Source organism: Lissotriton helveticus, chromosome 2_1 (genome assembly GCF_964261635.1).
Source record: "Lissotriton helveticus chromosome 2_1, aLisHel1.1, whole genome shotgun sequence".
In the NCBI taxonomy this organism is placed as follows: Eukaryota; Metazoa; Chordata; class Amphibia; order Caudata; family Salamandridae; genus Lissotriton; species Lissotriton helveticus.
Window position 1 is genome coordinate 552,080,767 of NC_136059.1, and position 21,812 is coordinate 552,102,578.

General features: G+C 45.0%; 1 protein-coding gene and 1 pseudogene across 1 annotated transcript in view; one reads left to right on the forward strand and one right to left on the reverse strand.

The window, feature by feature from the left end:
* Window positions 1-21,812, forward strand: part of TBCA (tubulin folding cofactor A) — a 354,401-nt gene that overhangs the window by 267,270 nt on the left and 65,319 nt on the right. The window lies entirely within an intron of this gene.
* On the reverse strand, window positions 17,464-18,159 carry LOC144819104 (homeobox protein Hox-D13 pseudogene; annotated as a pseudogene).

A 21,812-nucleotide genomic window follows, 5' to 3' on the forward strand; every position in this document is an offset into this window, starting at 1 on the left:
GATAACGGTGGCCATATACTTCAGCATCCACTTATAGACTACTCTGCTCTTCTTCTAAGACTGCATCAAGTTCACAACCATCCTCCTCTCTTAGGCATCTTCATTAGGAATTATCAGAACCTGAACCATCAATTCTGAAAAAGTGATATTGCTGTAAAACGTTTTGGTTTTGAAATTGTGGCATGGAATGTTTTAAAAGAGTTAATTTTTGACATGTGTTTTAAATCTAACTAAGATTTTCCCATATTTTAGGAGTTCATCTAGACCAGTGGGGTGGATATGATTGGAACCTGACCTTGCATAGGCATCTGCATCTGCATTTGCATTCCTTTTGGCATCTGTACATTTTCACCGTTATTCTTTGGATTATATCTACAGTCTCTTGTCCAGTGTCCAATTTTATGACAGATATGACCGGAGTAATCCTTTCCATAGCAGCAACATCTGTTCCAGAACCTGTACCCACAGGATCACCTCTGACGCTACCTTGAGATACATTGAATTCTTCATAATTTTCCTGAAAAACAACCTGTGCAACTGCAACTTCTTGCATATTCCCTTAATATCCTGCAAAAGACAGGATTCTGAAAACCTTTCTGAGCCTTCCTCGTTTGTGCCAACATACACTTCTCTTTAATCTTCTGCTTCGTATCTAACTCATCACTACAATACTTAGCATATTGTGGTAAATAAAAACTAATTATTTACGCTGTCGGAATTTCTATAATTACCCAAGAAATGGTAATACATAAAATGAGGAGCCGAGTCCGTGGTCTTCGAGTTGAAAGGGTTTTATTCCAGAACTCGAGTTAAATGTAAATGTAAATGTATTTCGATTTATATAGCGCACGAATCACCCAGGGGTCTCAAGGCGCTTGCTTAGGGAACCCGTCCTGGTATTCCCCTGTGAGATACCCCGGCAGGGTATTCACAAGGTGAAAGCCAGGCATCCCGCCGCGAGGGGCCGTAGTGGAGATTAAGCAAGCTATTGCCCAGAGTCGCAGAGTGTGACCCCGTGAGTCGAGTAGGCACCGGAGCGAGAATTGTCGAGTCGTGGAATTTTTGAGCCCGAGACCCGCCGAGGCGGGGAATCGAACCCTGGTCCACGGCTGATCTCAGCTTCCGGGTCTGCCGCCTCTAACCACTGAGCCACGCTTCTCCACAAGTTAAGGGAGCGCTCCTTCACCAAGCGGGTTCAGGAGTAGTCTGCTTCACTTGGAACATAACAGCACTTATATACATTATGAGTACAATCAAAAGAAGGAGTTCCCCCGGACTTGATTCAATCATTCATGATGTAATCATACGGAAGACCTAGCATGCTTGTTCTCGTTTAAAGAATCACTTGGATTACATTTACACATAGACAAACATATTGCATTGGAGTGATTGTGGTGACAAGTTGCAGAGTTACTAGTGTCTGGGGACAGAGAATCGAGGCATTGTTACAGGGTCGTTTCTGTCGGAAAGGTAAAGAGGACGAGGCATTGTGCGTTCTTTACTTCTTACACAAGGGCGGTGATGTCTCACAATGGTATATGTGTGCAGCTGGGAGGAAGGAGAATGGGCTGTGGTTAACTATTCTCTTTCATGGCGGTCTCGTGTGCTTGATCAGGTTTTCCCATGATTGTTGACCCAACCCGTGGCTGCCCCCGCAAGCTGAGAGATCATTGACGAGCGAGAGCTGCTCGTTCCTTGACAGAGTTGGAGAGGGGGGGGTTTTGGCGAGCCAACCATCTTAACTGACTCCGTTCTGGTCTAAGGGAAAATATCGAACGGGACGGAAACCCGTAAGATACACGATGGCTGGCCATTATTTTCTTTGCATGTGCCAGTACAACGAAGAGAAAAATAGGCAAGAGGGGGTATAACAAGATCTGTGCTTGAAGTAGAAAAATCGGCTTGCCTGGTCGGTGTTAGGGTGAATAGGGTGCATGATGGGACACCAGGCGGAAGAGGGAGTTTTTAGTCAACTTCCACATTCCCTCCTTGTCCCATAGAAACCCTATTACAGAAATTCTTAATCAATTTCTATATTCATTAGGTCGTATACTTGTTCTTGCAACATGATCTTTTCATTTTTCTTTCCTCTGTTTCGTGGACGAGGAGTACAGGAAGTGGCACACAGTCCACAAAGGGCGGGCCACACTGGACACAGAGGCAGCAGGTGAAAATAGTGGCTAAAACGAGGCCCAGGACTGTTAATGCCTTCCACCCCCAGGTGGACAGGAGGTCCCACAACCAGCCGGTCAGGGACCATGTGCCGGTGTCCATATCCAACTTATCGGATAGCACATGGAGGCGGGAGATAGCAGAATAAACTGATGGGGCGTTGTCTGGAATAAATACACAACAACTGGACCCTATTACCTTACACACACCACCACGGTCGGCTAACAGGACATCTAAAACTATACGGTGCTGCAGTGTCATGAGCCTGTCTGCAGCTACCTCAGCTGTAATGTTATATAAGGCGCCAGTTGTTTCGTCTATGGCGGCCTGAACTACACGGGTTAGTTGCCGGATGTGGCGACTATTTGCCATAGGTCCCCAGAAAGGGAGAAAACCTTTAAAGAAGTCTCCAGCTTCTTGTCCTGCAGTATCTTCTGCATCTATGACCCCCCTTCGCTGTCTTCTAACTTGGGTCAGAGGGTCAATCAGGTGGTAATCGGCATGGGCGGTGTAAGTCGGTGGTAAAAGGAATGCGATGTAGCACTTTCCAGATCAGCCTTGAGGCAACCAAGTGCGCGCATGGGGTCCACAGATGAAATAGGTGTTTGGGGCAGTTACTATGGTCGGAAAATCGGGAGCGGGTAGTGTATATGTCCTATCACACTCGCTGTTCCCCATTACTTCCCCTTTTCCTTTCCCCCTTATGCAAAACCGGCCGTTTTGCGGTACTACCCAACCTCCTTGATCTGTCCGTCTTTGATCGGCGGAAAACATTTCCCTGAAGGAAGCAATGTCATGGAACTGAGAGTAACTGATATTTCCGTGATCTTTGGCCCTCCCCCAGGTTACAGTAAGATCCACCATTTTAGAAACAGCCTTTACTATTTTAGTCTTTACTTCGTTCCAATTAGTCTCGTTTTTCAATTTTGTCGGGGGATGTTTTTGACTGAGGCAGAAAATATCATGGCTAATGCATAGGCGGACCCTGAATAACCGAACGGGAGAGAGAAAAAGGGCATTCCCTTATGTACGGAATGTGGCATCAAGCCACAAACCCAACAGTTCGTCTTGTTGACTATGAGTTGGTGTTTATGGAGGGTGGAAATGAAGGTATTATTTATAAACTCCTTTCTTCTGTCCTCGAGGTGTGGGGAAAGATCAACATGGGAATGCATAGTGGTATTCTTTACAAGTGTGGAAGAATGCGGAGGGAAAACTGTACATAAGATCCAACCCAGACAAGCTGCTACACAGCAAACAAGTAACATTATCAGTAGGAAAATCGAGAACCTGTTATGCAGTAATTTTACATAATTAGTCTTTTTCCATTTGCGCATCATGTCATTTCTCCTCATTTTGTCTATGAATTTAATATCAAAATGTCTCTGTACACGAGATCAAAACGTCTCCCAGCAGCCGCTTCACCAAGAGCTTGTTCCTGGGCTTAATTAGCTACGGGTGCGTTACGATCAGGTGTAATGTCTTTAGTCTATTTTTGGTGAGATCGCAGCCGCGATCTGTATTCCTGTTGAGGAGTGAGTTCTGGAAGTGGGGAAATTATATCCGGGGCGTTTATAGCCGTTGAACAGGGCACAGTGTCTGTTGGTGTTGGTCCAAAAAAAATTCTGCAGTGGCTAGCGTGGAGCCATCCCTTGCGTCCTTCTACTTTGACGGCCGTCCTCGTGGTCAAGAGTACTAATTTCGGAGCCGTCCACCTTTTCTCCAGGGGGCTGGTACGATCGAAGTTCCGTACAAGTATCCAATCTCCGGGCTTTATGGAGTGTTCCTCAGGCGTGGTGTGGTCTGGAAAAGCTGCTGCAACCTGCGAACGACAAGATTGGAGTGCAGACATCAAGGAAGCCAGGTAATCTGTCAACATGTTAGAATCAATTTCAGTCAGTTTCCTAGGAGAAGGGACACCCCAGATGTTAGGAGGTCTCCCGAATGTTATTTCGAAAGGGGACAGTCCCGTCCGGGAATGTGCCACCATCCGCATGTAAAAGAGAGCGACCGGGAGGGCAGTGACCCAGTCTATCCCTTTTTCTGCACATACTTTGGCTAGTTTCGTTTTCAAGGTCTGGTTGTGTCGCTCTACCAGGCCCGCTGCTTGAGGGTGTCGGACACAATGAAATCTCCAGGAATATCCCAGTAGTAGAGAAACAGCCTCCATTAGTTTGGAAGAGAAAGGCTGTCCATTGTCTGAATAGATGACCCTTGGTAACACATACCTGGGGAAGAATTCTCTCACTAGTTGCTTAGCGGTTGTCTGGGCACCATAGTCTGGGACGGGGTATGCTTCAGTCCATCGTGTCAGTGTACACACTGCCACCAGTACATATTTGTACCCTCTACATCTGTCCATCTGGATATAATCCATTTGGAGGACTTCGAAAGGATGATCAGGAGGCTGGAATCCACCCTGTTCTACTGGTACTCCTTTACCAGGGTTAAATTGGCAACATATCATACAAGTTTTTACCTTTTGTTTGGCTGCAGCTCTTAGGTGTTTGTTAAACCAGATGTTCCGTAAACTATCCAGCATACCTTTCTCGCCTAGGTGGGCGGGGCTATGGACTGTGTTAATTATGACTTGTACCATGGAGTCAGGGAGAAACCACACTGTTCGGTTTTTGGTCATCCAACCCTGATCAGTCTGGACCCCTCCTTGTTCAGTCCATTTCTTTATTTCATCTGCGGTGGCATGTGTCTGTATGTCTTGCACATCTTTCAAGGGGTCCCTCACTATCATAGTGACAGTCTGTGTGGGTAACTTAGAGTCTGTGGTATTCGCTGGATTCTGGGCTGTCTGTTTAGCAGTCCGGTCCGCTAAGTCATTTCCTTTAGATATAGTGTCTGTAGCTTTGGTATGTGCTTTGCACTTCAGAATAGCTATGGCTGTAGGCAGGTGTATGGCATCTAGTAAGGCTTGAATCAGGGGACCATGTTGTATTTTGGCCCCATGCGAGGTAAGAAAACCTCTTTCTCGCCACAACACTCCAAAATTATAAACTACACCAAATGCATATTGGGAATCGGTGTAGATGTTCACTTTCAATTGTTTTGCCCATATGCAGGCCTGTGTCAGGGCGATGAGCTCTGCTGCTTGGGCTGACAGGATGTCTATTCTTTGGGTCTCTATAATTTTACAGTCCGTTGTTACTGCATAGGCTGCCACTAACTCTCCAGCGCTTGTCCTCATGCACGATCCATCCACATAAAGTGTTACATCAGGATCTGGGAGTGCAACATCTGTTAGGTCTTGTCTTGGTTTTGTCACTACATCGATCATCTCCACACAGTCATGTTGTGTCGTGTCACCTGAGCTTGAGGGCAAAAGGGTAGCGGGGTTCAATATGTTGCACCGTCTGATCTCTATGTGTGGCTGAAAGAGCGTTAGTTCGTATCCTGTCAGTCTTGCTACAGTCAGGTGTTGAGTCTGCGTTCTGTTTAGAAGGACTTCCACAGCATGTGGCACTTGTACTATCAGGGGATGTCCTAACACTATTGAATCGCTTTGTCTTATGGCCAGGGCTGTAGCCGCAACGGATTTCAGACATGCAGGCAAAGCTTGTGCTACGGGGTCCAATGTGCTAGAGAAATAAGCACAGGGTCTATTTCTTCCTGCTTGGTCTTGTGTGAGGACAGATAGTGCTGTTCCGTCACGTTCTGTCACGAACAGGGTAAAATGCTTGCTGTAATTCGGGGTGGCCAAAACTGGTGCTTGACACAGAGCTAGTTTCAGAGCTTCAAATGCTTGGGAGTGTTCTGATGTCCAAGGGAGAGTTGTATGAGTGGCTGCTTCCACTGTAGTTAACTGTATGAGTGGCTTAACTATGTGGGCATACTGAGGGATCCATTGTCTGCAATATGAAGTGAGACCAATGAATGCACGCACTTCTTTTTGTGACTTTGGCTGTGAAATTGTCGAGATCAATTGGATTCGTTCTTGTGTCAGTTGCCTACCCTCCTTGGACAGCAAATGTCCTAAGTAAGCCACTTGCTGTGCGCAGAACTGCAATTTTGAGGGAGACACCTTGTGACCTTTGTCTGTCAGGAAGTGTAGAACTGTGAGAGATGCTTTTTCACAGTCTGGTTCTGTCCTTGCTGTGATGAGAATGTCATCTACATACTGTATTAATGCTGTGTTGGTAGGCATATTGATACTGTCAAGTTGTCTTTTTAGTGCTTGGCTGTAGATGCTTGGACTTTCTGTATAGCCTTGGGGAGCTCTAGTGAACCTGAAACTTCGTCCTTTTAAACTGAATCCGAATAGATATTGACTGTCGGGATGTATAGGAATGCTGAAAAACGCATGCTTCAAGTCGATGACTGTGAAAAATGCAGCTTCGGGGTCTATGGCAATCAGTAGTGAGGAAATATCTGGGACCACTGGATATTGTGGGATCACACATTTGTTCAGTTCTCGAAGATCAACCACCAGTCGGTAGAGCGGGGGTGCCTGAGGGTCAGTCCTTTTGAGGACTGGAAGAACTGGAGAATTGCAAACATTTGAATCCGTCTCTATCACCACTCCATGTTCTATGAGTTCTTGGATATCTTGAGTAAGGCTTGTTCAGCCTCGGGTGGAATCTTATATTGTCGTATACGGGGTAGGACTACACCCTCCTTGAGTGTGACTTGATGTGGGGTGATATCCATGTATCCGACATCAGTCGAGCTTTTTGCCCACAAATGTTGTGGCATGTCATTTAGTCTGGGGTCGAATTCTTTGACTGTGAAATGTCCTTTGAAATCTCGTAGAAACAATTTTACTCCTTCCGGTGAACAGCATATTACTACTCCTAGTTCTTTGAGTGTCTTGATTCCTAGTAAATTCTCTGGGCACGTTTCCGTAAGGACTAGATCAGTAGTACGTGTCAGAGGACCTACTCCTAACGAGACTTGTTCAGACACTTTGTTTATGATCGGTTTTCCTGAAAAGCCCAGAGATATATTATGTGAGCCAGAGAGAGGAACCTCTGGGACTTCCTTATGACTTATGGTAGTCCTACTCGCCCCCGTGTCTATGAGGAATTTTCTGTCTTGTCCCAGTAAGTGAGCTTGTACATATGGACCTTTCTGATCCACTGGAACTGGGATAAGGGGCAAGTCACTTTCTCTCTCTATGCTGTCTCATGCATATGGTTCAAACTCGGGGTAATCTGACTGTGCGTACTGGTACATCTGTGTGGCAGCAGCAGCAGGCGTCTGAACCTGTGGAGGGGTAATGGTCTGAGGCTGCTGAGTGTTACCTGGTCTGGGAGTGTGAGGGCGTTCTTTTGTCTTTCCTGTCGCTATGTTATGTTTCAGGACTGGGCATTCCCTCACAAAATGGCCTGGTTGCTTGCAGTAGTTGCAAGTACCTTTATTGGCCCCCACATTACCTTTGGGGTCCGTGTTTACTGGTGCCGTCTGTGCAACCAGTACCTTCATTTTTGTGTCTTTTAGTCGTTTCTTTTCTTGTTCCTGTTCTTCCCTTATTCTGTTGTGGTGATACTGTAACATTTGTAACATTTGTGAAGGACTATTTGCTTGCCAGGTACTCTCAATTTTCAACACTCTATTTCTGATGGGGGGTAAGGCGTTGTCCACCAATTTGGACACAAAAAGATGAGGATATGCCTCGCTACTATGTGCGAGTCCACTATTTATAGAGAAACGTTTCTCCAATCTGGTGTAATAATCACCCGTATCCTCGTCTGGCTTTTGTTTACAGGCAGAAATGGCATCCCAATCTTCCTTTTTTGTTGCCAATAACAGAGGCAAGACCTGTATGAGGAGACTGGGTAATTCCTTTACACATTCACCTAGACCTTCACCTGGTTTTCGGTCTGTCTCTTCTTTTTCTAGGGCAGTCCACGTAATCTTTTTACCACCCACCTCCCAGTCCTTTTCCTTCAATTTGTCAAATATGCCTGTAGGTAGAATTACTTTAAGTAGTATGATTATATCTGGATATGTAAAACTACCCATTTGGAGGATATCCTTCAACTCTCTATGAAATCCTCCGGGACCTTTTTCGTGAGAGGGCACCAGCTTTTTCATTTCCAATATTTCTAACTTGGTAAGGGGAGTATACACATGTATTCGTTGCAGTGTACCATCTGGCTGGGGTATGGGGTGGACTTCTCGTAAGGGATATTGGCCTATACTGTAAGGTTCATGGTCTGATGAAGCTAAGGTAAGTTGGAGGTAACTGAGGCGCAGGTCCAGAATGGTATTGATCAATTCCGGTCCCCGAGACCTCCATCTTTCTGTCACTACTTCTTGTAACAGTTTGTATAGCTTATCTGATCGGTGGAAGTTATTCTCGTATAAGGTAGCCAGGTGTTGGATCATATAAATACCTGCTAGCCGTTGTTCTGCTCGGGGAAGAGCCAGAAACATTTGTGCTACTATATCTGGGCCGTATACCCGGTGCTGTGATATCCAATGGGTGGCAGACCGGGCCAATTCCTTTTCTTGTTGAGTAAGGGGAGGCTCATTGTCCATCCATTCATCTAGGGCTCATTCTGTGGACTGAAAAAGGTCTTCCGGAGAAGGATCTAATCTTTTAACTTTCCGCGACACTCGCGGGGTTCGCCACTTGGAGCCAGGACAATGTCGCGCTACACCCAGGAAATTTATTCTACCTAGTGTCGGACCCTCATCTTCCTCTGAGTCGTCCTCCTGTGTGACTTTCTCAGAGTGGATGGTGACAATTTTCTTAACCAGTCTTTTAGTTATTTTGTCGATCTGATGTCCCAGATCGTGTGCTCCCCTGTGTACCTGATCTCTAAGGTCTATTAACTCAGAGTCCACGCTTCCATTACCCGGGTCTAGTTCCCGGATCAGACAATTTATGATGAACCGCAGGAGCAGTCCTCTGATGGGAACTTTTCTATTTTTCATGACCTGGACCAGAGTATCCGGACCTTCACCTGTTCGTATGAACTCATAAACTCTATCCAAATGCTTAGTTATATCAGGGACCTTCTGGAGTTGACCCAGGGCTTGTCTTAATCTCTCTGACATCGTGGCCATTGGGCCACTACCGGGTTCGGGGTCGTAAGGACACTCAAGAGGCGGGACATCGTCTTTATCCTCAGCCCCGTTCCCGGACACTCCTAAATCAGAGGTGGAACCACCGGCTACTAGTTCAGGAGCACGTGTAGACGGGAGTGTTCTAGGCATGTTATCATAAGCGGGGGGTGGTTCCGACAGATAGGCAGGGAGAAAATTGTCGGGAGCAGTGGGAATTACTTTCACTGGGGATTTGGGATGTTCTTCTATAATTTCTTCTGACAAAACGGGATAAATGCCAGTAACAAGGGCGCTTCTTTCTCTATCTGCCTGTTCAGCTAAAACCTTCTCACCTTCTTCCTGTAATTGCTTTTCTTTAGCCTGTTCCGACATTCTCTTACTTTTCTCGACTTTCCCTAGTTCTTTCTGGGCCCTCCTATGTGCTTCCTTACGCCATAACTCAATGGCTTCTGTCTGTGAGGGCCTCGCCTTTCGTTTCCATAACTCTTCTTCTACTCTCATAATACATTCTATGTCCCAGGTACCTGCGGCGGGCCATCTATGCACCATTTCTAATTTTTCGGTATAGTCTAAGAATAATATGGCACTCAATCCATGTTTGTTATACATGAAATGTCCAGGTGTATCTCTAGGCGGGATTTTAACTGGTTTCTCTAATAGATTCTTTTTGGTGCCGATCGTACGTAATTTGGAAAACAGAGGCATTCTTAAACTCAACTAATTATGGTTAAAAAGACTTGGAATATACAAAAACAGAACAAACAATTTATACACTAGGATATAGTGCAACCGTACCGGTCTCACGAATGAGACACGTCTTTACCGTTTTCCAAAAATGGAACCCGTCTTTATACTTTCCCAGTGGTACTCACCAAGAAGCAAAACTTTGAAGACCTGGTCATCGGACTCTTGACGCATGCGCAGGAATATCGGGGCTCCAAAGACCTCGGACTCGGCGTTCTCACTGGTCGGGCTCTGGGTTGGGACGCTCCGCTATCTTCTTCACCGCCTCGTGTGGATGATCAGTCGCAGTCTGTCTCCTCCTCGTCTCGAGGGAGTTAGCGGGAACACCCCGCTGTTGTGCACTTGAAGTCCGTCGAAAGTATGGAAGGGACAAGGACCCGACTTACATCGCCGGCGCGTAGGGAAGAGGGAGCGTTTCTATTCGGGCGCCAATTAATGTGGTAAATAAAAACTAATTATTTTCGCTGTCGGAATTTCTATAATTACCCAAGAAATGGTAATACATAAAATGAGGAGCAGAGTCCGTGGTCTTCGAGTTGAAAGGGTTTTATTCCAGAACTCGAGTTAAGGGAGAGCTCCTTCACCAAGCGGGTTCAGGAGTAGTCTGCTTTACTTGGAACATAACAGCACTTATATACATTATGAGTACAATCAAAAGAAGGAGTTCCCCCGGACTTGATTCAATCATTCATGATGTAATCATACGGAAGACATAGCATGCTTGTTCTCGTTTAAAGAATAACTTGGATTACATTTACACATAGACAAACATATTGCATTGGAGTGATTGTGGTGACAAGTTGCAGAGTTACTAGTGTCTGGGGACAGAGAATCGAGGCATTGTTACAGGGTCGTTTCTGTCGGAAAGGTAAAGAGGACGAGGCATTGTGCGTTCTTTACTTCTTACACAAGGGCGGTGATGTCTCACAATGGTATATGTGTGCAGCTGGGAGGAAGGAGAATGGGCTGTGGTTAACTATTCTCATTCATGGCTGTCTCGTGTGCTTGATCAGGTTTTCCCTTGATTGTTGACACAACCCGTGGCTGCCCCCGCAAGCTGAGAGATCATTGATGAGCGAGAGCTGCTCGTTCTGTGACAGAGTTGGAGAGGAGGGGGGGGTTTTGCCAAGCCAACCATCTTAACTGACTCCGTTCTGGTCTAAGGGAAAATATCGAATGGGACGGAAACCCGTAAGATACACGATGGCTGGCCATTATTTTCTTTGCATGTGCCAGTACAACGAAGAGAAAAATAGGCAAGAGGGGGTATAACAAGATCTGTGCTTGAAGTAGGAAAATCGGCTTGCCTGGTCGGTGTTAGGGTGAATAGGGTGCATGATGGGACACCAGGCGGAAGAGGGAGTTTTTAGTCAACTTCCACAATATCTCAAGATTTAATTAAGCAATTTATTCTGCCAACAGATCACGCTTTGAGTTATGGGCATACAGATCACTGGCTTCAGTCCTAAAACAAACTGTGACACAAAAATGTCCCTTATAATTTTCCTCTGAATACTCTTGTCCACTGTGCTGCTGAAATACCTCTAACAATTGTTCATAATATACTTGCACTGTGGTTCTTTTAATTTTAATTCAGTCCAAATCTTTTGGTGGCACTCTGCCTTTCAAGAAAGTGATCACTGCTTTATATTTCTCCATCACTATAGGAGATGGTGCATTTGTCCTGGTCTCCCTCACAGTTTCCTCTTTTAGCCATTGTAACGCAGTCTTAAATTCATCCCATATATGAACAAGTACTACAAAGTTAGAATATGTATTAAAATCTGTCCACAACACCTTTGAAATCTTTAATAATCGTTCCACTTGTTCATCCCATTGCACTGGTCCGTCTCTCAATTTCAGGAAATTGTTCCTGAATGCTGCCAAGTCACCTCTACTCAAACGAACATGTGCATACATTCCTCCTGTTATTTCTCTGAGTGGATATACTGTCATTTCCCGACACTTCCCTTATCTTGCTTCCTTGCTTATAGCTGCTTATCGTTTTTTCTTTTAATGCTTCTCCGCCAATTAAATTTCTAGTTTCTCAGTTTCACTCCATTCGTGAATGCATTTGACTAATTCCATAATATGTAAACGCATGTCTGAATCTCATGTTCTCCAATGCTGGATAATCTAATTGGACCCTATAGCTTCTCTCTGCAAGTGAAACGTTTTTTAGCAACATCAATCTCGTATTTCTGAGCTAATTCTGTCAATTTCTCATGCACTAAAGCTGCTTTTCGTATAATCTCCTTACACAGCCAATGAACTCCTTTTTGGGGTATTGCTCAATATGTCAAATTCTAAACATTGCCTCATTGTTCCTTCTAATTCCACCTTCAATTGAGCAACATTTAAAGGTGTTTCCCTTTCCATAACTGGCCTCTCTTGCACCTCTGTGCTTTCGGTCTTCCTAATTCCCACTGCTTCTTCTAACCAAGCCGGCATATAACCCCTTTCAGTAGCATTTATGTAGCTAGGAGTAATAGGGGCTGTGAAGACTAATTTCCCTCCATCGATTGGTGTTTGCACTGTCTGTGGGGTCTCCACACAACCATCTGAGAATTTTGTGAAAATGAAACCAATCCTGTTGTAGGTACATCTCCGGCAGCTTGATGAACTTCTGGCCTTAACTCCACATTTGGAGGAGCATTTACAATGACTCTGAGCAATATTGAGGCATTTACAGGTGTTATTTGGGCTGTGGTGCGCACTCCAGTTACATTATTCACAGCTGGAACTGCAACCTGTGGTCGAGCCACAACTGGTGGGATAATTTGGAGTATCTGTATGGGTCTTTCAATGTGTGCTAAATCTGGGTCTACAGGAACAGTTGCCATTCTGGCAATCATATCACCACTTGATTCTCTGTGATCAGTAGGGTTTGTATATGGCGGAGGTCTTGAAGCTAGCATGTGCTCTAAAATCTCATCCCCTGAACCAGTATTCGACTCATCCCCATCTTTCTTTTGGTGATCGCTTCCACTTCCCTTCTTAGCTGCTTCCATAGTAATAGCTGAATATAATCTCCTTCCCTCCATAATAGCCTTTCTCCACCTACATTGTTCTTTATCCCATAGAACATCTGCATAGTTCTGCACTGCTCTTTTTGTCCTTCTCTGGTATTTTCTCCTCTCCTTCTCCCTTGCAACCTTTTCCCACACACTCGGAGCTTGATATTGAGGGGGTCTAGGTGGTGGCTTCATCTCATACAATCTTCCTTTCAAATTATCAAGCATTCTGGTGCTAAATGTCCCGTATCTAGGAAAGCTCAATGTAACTTCTTTTTCATTAATTCGACTCCATTCGCAAAGCCACGAACAAGAATGTAACCCATGCTCAGTTTTCGAGTTTCGAGTTTATTTTATTTATGTTTTGGAACTCATGACAGAGGTCCACATAAAATCACCAAACAATGATATTTATACGATTTACAACAATTATAGCGAAAAGGAAAAGAAAAAGGAGCGAAAAAAAGGAAAAGAAAATAGTACAAAAAACAAATCTAATATATGTCCAAGAAACTTTTTAAAAAGTTTAAAATTGTACAACAAAACCTCTCATTTGGCGGATTACAGATAGCATCTAAGAAAGCAGAGGCAGAGGAGATATTTAGTCTTAAGCAAGTAGGTCTCAACCATTTAAGGCGGTGTTGTTTTAAAGCCGGACATACAAATAACACATGTTTAGCATCCTGTTTAAAGCTGTTACAAAAATTGCACATTACTGATGAGCCATACCATTTTGACAATAGATTATTTAAAGGAAGTAAATCCTGCCTAAGGAGAAACAAAAAACGACGTACCCCATGTGGGAGATTCCAGGAAACATAAAGTTGAACAATCTTAATTTGATAGGAATTAATAACTGGCAGGGTACCTCTTTTTACAGTGAGGGCCTCCTTATCCATTTCAAAGCTTAGATTCCATGAGGCCGATTTTAGAGTCAATTTTAACTGGTAAGCAGATAAAGACAAGCATTTACAATGCAACGGTTTCGCCTTTGGAAAAGTTTGAGCTATTGGCATTGTAAATGACAACATTTGTATTTATGTGTTGGTTTTGAAAACAGATAAATAAATGGCATTGTCCTTTACATTGCCAATAGCTCTAACTTTTCCAAAGGCGAAACCGTTGCATTGTAAATGCTTGTTCTTCCTTCCTTTGTTCTCCCCTCTCTCCCGTCATTCGGGGCGGGAGAGGACACGGACGGCGGGAGGGGGCGGGAGAGGACACGGACGGCGGGAAACGTGCACAGGACAGCGAGGGGGGGGGCGGAAAGGCACACGGAGGGGGCGGGAATGGACAGACTTTCAGTGAAAGGGGAGGGAACGGGAAAAAACGTAACTCCGCCCTGGGAAAAAATCTCGGGAACGCCCCCGAATCTGGTCCGGCCTTGACGGACAGATCCGGCACTCAATGGCTAGCCTCCATTTATGAAGCTAGCCAATGAGAGCCGGGGGACGTCCCCGAAGTCCTTATGGTCAACATAGGATTTCAGCTGCGCAGAGCGCAGCCTTCAGCAGGCGAAACCCAAAAAGCATATTGGGTGTATACCAAGACCAAGTATTGAACTGCTCTAATGTATAAAATACATGTTATTGCTTCAGTAACAACCATCCAACACCACTAACTGTTGCACAATATTTAGCTTTTTGCTTGAGAACACACACCTCCTAAACTGCACAAAATGTATACAAAAGTCAATTTACTGTTTCACTAGTAACACCTCAACTGAGCACCCACTGAAATAATTGTACATGAAATATAGTTTAATACTGCAGTGGCAGCTACCTCCTCTTTATAAACTGCACACATGGCAGCAAAATGAATATTATTTTTTTTCACTGGCACCCAACACCTCATCATAAACCGCACTAATCGCACCAAAATGTAATTTCTTAGTTGACTGACGTCTTCGCCTAATAATAAACTGCACGAATTTAAGCAAAATATTTAGTTTTTTTGTTTTCACTAACTAATATATAACAATTACGTGCACGAATTGTTTATATGTTTCATTGCCAACCAAAATGTGAGGATCAGAATACCAGCAGCTAAATGTGTCAGGACATGTCAGGGCTTTTTCAGTGCACACAGAGAGGTAGGAAGACCTGTCCTGTTTCTTGGTTAGGATTCTTGAGTTGTATTTTACACACTCTTACTGCCTCTCAGCACCAAGATACTGTCGAAATACCCTGATAGCAACCATAACCTGCACCCACTGTAACCAAATAGAGTGTATTGTTCCACTGACAACTGTCACCGAAAAGTGAATGGCACAAACCAGAACAAAGCCGATAATGTACTATTTCACTGACGACCATTTCACAGGGTGCACTGTTTGAAACAACAAAGCAACATATATTCCTTAGTGTTTCACTAGAAACACCTAATAAAATGAACGGATTTGAGTAAAAATATAGTTTATATTTTAAGATAAAACGAGGCCCGAAATCAAACTTCACAAATTGGAAGAAACCCTGTGGATTACCGTTTCATGGACAGCCATCGTCTGCTTTTAATTAAACTGCACTTTTTAAAAATGTATTTAGGGACACTATCTTGGGCTATTTTTAATGCTCTTACTGCTAAAAAACAGATAAATTGTACTGACTTTTATTTCAGCGATAGCTAAAAGCAGGAAATACTAATTTACGTAAACATGTGTTGTATTTAATAACGTTCGATGTACATGTGTTTTTTTATTTCGCTCAAAGTCATATAATGTAATAAACTTGGCTAAACAGAAATGCGTGGTCTGCTATTTCAGTGTCCACTAAGAACAATAAATTGCCCTTATTCTGATATACATACTTTATTCTTTCACGAATATCCGGTGTCTGAATAACTGCAGTTACGCAAGAAAATGTACATACAATATGTATTGATTGCCATGCAACAGATGCGAAAGAACTTCGGCTTTTCTAAGAGAATCGCATTCACATTCATTTCCAGAAAATGTCAGAGTGACATTGCTTTCTTACACCAGATCCACTGATAAAGGTTGCCCCGGAACAAAAGCCCAAAGTAAAAGCAATTGAGTTCCAGAAAAGTCTTGTAATATGTGTGGCGGTCGCAAAGTTTCAATGTTTGAATTTGTCCGGAGCGTGTAGCACGGGCGAGAATAGAAAGGCGCCTGGGAGGGCAGATGGGAGATCAAAGGCATGCCTCCCTGCACATAAATCGCCGGCACTTAAGCGAGTTGTAGTGCACATAATTTATACTTGATGAAATTCAGGAATCGCGGCGCAACCCCTGTTGTTACCTCCGTGGCGTCTGACGACATGTGCCAGTGTGTGGGGAGGCTTCTCCAAGCACATATTAACCGAGGCGCTGTTTGCATGTCAAGCGCAGTGTCGTGGTGTGCACTTGTCAAACTTCACATGGGATTCAGAAACCCTCAGCCCAGAGGAAAGCTCTCCGGACGCGATGTGATTACGGGAATCATTCTGAGAGTTGCAATGAAATACGCCGAGTGCGCGCGCATGTGTGTTCCCGTGGACGTTTTGGTGGCCCATAACTTCCATTATTAAAACATCCCCCTTGACAGACAGACGGACATAAACACCATGCACACATACACATTTTTTTTTTTTTTTTTTGCAGAGTTTTTATATAGCGCGAACTAGACCTGAACTGAATCAGGTATCAGAGCGCTTTACATAGGACCAGTTACGTTACATGAGGACGAACACACATTCATTTTTAGGCACGGGGAGATTAAGTGATTTGCCCAGAATCACAGGAGGTTTTGGTGTCGTTACAGAGACTCGAACCCAGGTCCCCAGGTCCGAGGTCTAGCGCCCTAGCATATTGCAACAACTGTATCTATTGCATTTAAAAGTCTATTGCTATTTATTTATTTTATTTATTTGAAAGTTTTATATAGCGCGGACAAGATCTTTGCAGATAGAGCGCTTTACACAGATGGGTACATGAGGGAGCATAGTCAGACAGATATATCAATAGATCAAACAGTATAAGTAGGTGGCTACAATGCTAATCAAGTGGGTAAAAAGATAACAATACAAATAATCACAGGGATCAAACATGTAGTACAGATCGGTGCATATAGTCTTACCAGAGTTCGAGATAATAGTTCAAGTGTATTTAGCCATGAGGATAGCTTTTACTTCATTTTTAAAGAGTGTAGTGGAAGAGATAAGCCTGGTTTCGGGAGGGAGTGAGTTCCAGATCCTAGGCGCCATTCCTGAGAAGGAGCGCTTATATGTTTTTTCCTTCCGGAATCTTCGACACATGGCATGTCCACACACATCATGTCCACACACAGCTATAATCACACACGCGAAACACACATACCATATAAAAACACAAACCCCACACATACCATGCACAAACACACACACTGCGCACACACATATCCCATGTACACACCATGCACACACCACGCAAACACAACCATTTCATACACACACCGCACACACAGACACACCGCACATCACGCACTCACATACCGTGTATACAGCCTCCATGTGAACCCACGCATCTGCCTTGCTCGTCAGTTTCTTACCATGAGCTGTAATGGGATTTGGCAAAAGCGCCCCGTTCTATCTTCCAGACAGATGCAGCTGCCCCAGTCATGTCCATGAGAAGGATAAAAGCCCTCACCTGCGAAGGATGACTTCCAGAAGTGCGCGCCCTGAGGCTGCTCCTTGGCGCAGTACACGCCGCCGCTCCAGCCGTTCGCCAGGGTCCACGACTGGTAGCCGTCCATGGGGATGTATGCCTCGTGCCTGGGCTCGCCCGGCCCGAAGCCGGACACCACGTCGATGTACCCGGGCATGGGCTGGTAGGGCCCGGGGTACCCCGGGAAGTAGGATACTTCCTTGGCCCGCGAGGATCCCTCGCTGCCCTGCGCGCTCGCCCCGCTGCCCAAGGCGGGCACGTCCATGTACTTCTCCACCGGGAAGGCGCCATGAGGCGAGGGCTTCAGGGCGCTTTGCTGCACCCCCACCCCGTGCGACATGCGGCAGCTGTAGTATCCGTTCCCAAAGTGGTAGCCATAGCCCAGGGAGGGCGCGCCGGCCCCATCCTTGCCGGAGTCCAAGCGCGCAGCGCCGGACGACCTCCCCGGGCCGGAGAAGGCGAAGCCAGATGTTGCTCGGCCAGCGGTGGGCCCGAAGACGTTGGGGGAGGCGAGGAAGCCCCGGGCCTGGCCGCTGGAAGAGGTGCCCTCCGCTCGGAGCCCGTCCATGTCCCTCTCAGGGGCCTGCGCACGGCTCTCTCCTCCACCCCCGGCCAGGCATGGCAGAGCCAGGCATCCCCCCATGCAGGTTAGGTCACCGCGGTGCGGTGATAAAAACTAACCTCCAGCCAGAGGGAGGGAGAGGGTAGTGGGAGGAATGTGTGCGCAGCGTGCCAAGTGCAAGGCCATTGGCCGTCGGAGGCAACGTGGTCCTGGAGCGCTTGGGAATCTCTGCCCTCAACCCCCAACACAAGGTGATCTGGGCCCACTCCCCTGCGCACAGGCCCTCCTGCAAGAGGAGTCTGCCCCCAACCCACTATCCAACACTGAGGCCTCCAGCACTCTGCTCGCCCCCAACCACCACCCGCCATCACAAGGAGGGCTCTTGCCTCCAGCACAAGGACTACCCACATCCGGCATATACTTCTGACGATTTTATCAGATTTCAGAGCCTATTTTCCCTTCACTGTAAGGTACGAACCCTTGCACGAGCTACAGATACATCTACGTGTTTCCCATCAACTCACTTTCTACACGGACGGCGGGAGAGGACACGGACGGCGGGAGGAGGGCGGGAGAAGACACGGACGGCGGGAGGGGGCGGGAGAAGACACGGACGGCGGGAGGAGGGCGGGAGAAGACACGGACGGCGGGAGGGGGCGGGAGAGGACACAGACGGCGGGAAACGTGCACAGGACAGCGAGGGGGGGCGGAAAGGCACACAGAGGGGGCGGGAATGGACAGCGCATCTGAAATCACTTTCAGTGAAAGGGGAGGGAACGGAAAAAACGTAACTCCGCCCAGGGAAAAAATCTCGGGAACGCCCCCGAATCTGGTCCGGCCTTGACGGCCAGATCCGGCACTCAATGGCTAGCCTCCATTTATGGAGCTAGCCAATGAGAGCCGGGGGACGTTCCCGAACTCCTTATAGTCAACAAAGGATTTCACCTGCGCTGAAAACCTGCGCAGAGCGCAGCCTTTCGGCAGGCGAAACCCAAAAAAAGAGTCGATTCATCTAATTTCAAGAGAACAACTGCCAGTCTAAAATTCCTTAAAATGTGCAGGCGTACCTTAGGGAGGTGTCACTTCATCTTTCCATACCGGAATAGTAATAACCCCTTGTACTAAACTCTTACATTCTTTAACACATTTAATTTTTGCAATGCAACGAGTGGCAAGGCAAATGTCAATCAAATGTTATTGTTTTGTTTCGTATAGGTCACATTTTAATAAACCAATCCAATTAAGACTACTAGTTTCCTCAATTTTATTAACAAATCCAAATACTATATTCATTTCTTGTAATCCAGTCCCAGCGCGACACCCTGATGTCACCAACCAATTGCAGCGCGTAAGCACATCAACCAACTAATCTCAGTGCAAAATTATGACGTATGATCTCATTCTTTGAAGCAGTTCATCCTCCTTTACAATTTCTTTTGCATTCACACAACTTCAACAATAAACTATAAACTCCTTCTTTGTATCTACAAAAGTGACAACAGTATTCCAATCACTCAAGGGTATTTTTCACAACCGCAAGTGAAATATCGACCAGCGTGAAATCACCCAAATCAATGCAGCTTCACCCATTTGCACAATTAGGTTAATTTCTCGAAGTCAATGATATAAGTGATGATACCTCGTACACTACACAGTACAGGCGTGCCGCGTGTACTGTGTAAACACAGAGCAGCTGCCAGCAGCCTCTCTATGTTTTCACACTAGTTTGCGGCTGCCCTGGGGGCAGCACATACATTGTAATAAGACACATTGTCATTGCTTGTGCCTGGTGACCGTTTAAAAGGTATCCCCAGCGCAAACAATGACAGTGCATAATGCGGCCCTTAATCTATTATCCTGAAATTGACAGCTGCTTTAAGTGTTAACATATTTTTAAATTTGTAGGCTGGAACTAGAGTTGGATTAAAATTTTCTACCAGCCTCATGTAATTAGAAAACATAATAAATAAAAAATGCATACGTCTTATTATTGGTATTATTATGCATATTGTAAAGCGCATGGCTACCTAAAAGAAGGTTTCCCAGTGCTCAGCTCAATGCGGAAAGTTGGTCGAGCCAAAGATCAATCTTTGAAAGCATTAAAACATTTAGGAAGAATCAGAGGATGAGAACAGCCGAGCTTTTAACAACTTGTGAAACGTAGAGAGTGAATGGCATTTTCTTCGTGGCAGAGGCAGATCATTCCAGAGTGTATTTTCTACAAAGGAAAACGCTCAGCCTCCTTGTCGGGATTACCTTATTTCAAGAATTGCGGCCGGACTGAGGTAACTGGAACACAACGAAAAGCCAACACCAAAGATCTAAGGTAACAGGGTCCAGTGTTTGCCAGGTATTTATGCATGTAGCACAACACCTTGAATTGCACGAGCCGTTCAATGACAACCTACATAAGTTCCTTACATTGATACATAAACGGGATCTTGGTCAGACCTCTATCATCCTATTCAGTGTCATTCCCATTTGCTCCTGCCCACAACACACAGCTCAGAGCAGTGGTTCAGCCTACTTGAGCAGTTTTCCTTTTTGCACTGTGCGTGATGGTAAAGTGCTTGATCATATATCCTCTTCACCTAAAAAGTGCTCTTAACGCCAGGGCTGGTGTTTTTGCTTTCCATTCTTTTCGCATTGTTATTTTTTTACAACATTCTTATCTTATTTTTTAAATGAAGGCTTCAAGTTGAATTAATTCAAAGTCAGAAGTACTTTTTCTTTATGCCAATTATATTAATGTTCCTTTCATGTACATTACAACTAAAATGGTTCTCTGACTGTACACCTGCATGCTGGTAAGCACCCCTGTTCTTTTATTAAAATGATGTGCTTGGTTCATTTTTTATTTTTTTATTTTACATGTTCATGGAAATCACATTGCTGCCTCATTTAGACAGCCTCATATTATCTTTTACATTTTTATCTGTGTGACGTATGCTTGTGGAAAAAACGTAAAAAGTAACTGTCATTCGAGAGTGTCGTGAACGTATCTATTGGCTTTTCCAACTCGTGTTATTAGTTAATGCTGACATTAACTGCACAAGAAAGGATTAGTTAGCAACATGGTCTGAAAATATCAATTATTGTTCTCTCTGATGTCACTGTTCACTGAAAAGATGCTTCTGTTTTTCACAGTTTGTCAGATGTTTGTGTTGAGATTTGATAAGTGGTTCTTTACATGTTCCACCAGACGAGCAACGCCCTAAATATAGACCTTGTCACAAGTAATTATTAAGACCTGATGTTATTCATTGCTGAGTGCACACGTGCTTCTGCACCGTAAATGGGGGTGATAACGAGATGAAAAGTTTCGTCCATGTTAAACTGTGAAATCCGAATATTCAAGAGATTGTCTAACAATCTTGAAAGATTTGAGAAACGCCTTTAGTATATCTGAAAGTCTGCATTTGTTAAAGTAAATGTGTGGCTATTGTCTCTCTTGATGCTGGCATATGAGCCTTCTGGCAGTCCCACAGTCACATACACACACCCGCACCCCCCAATTATTTGCCATGAAGATGTTGGGCTTGTATCTTTGGAAGAGTACGTTAAATTACAGCCCTTCTCCTCTGGACAAAACCCAAGGCTCGCTTTCACAGGACAATTGTGGCTGACTGTATGGCCTCAGACAACTCATTAGACATCCC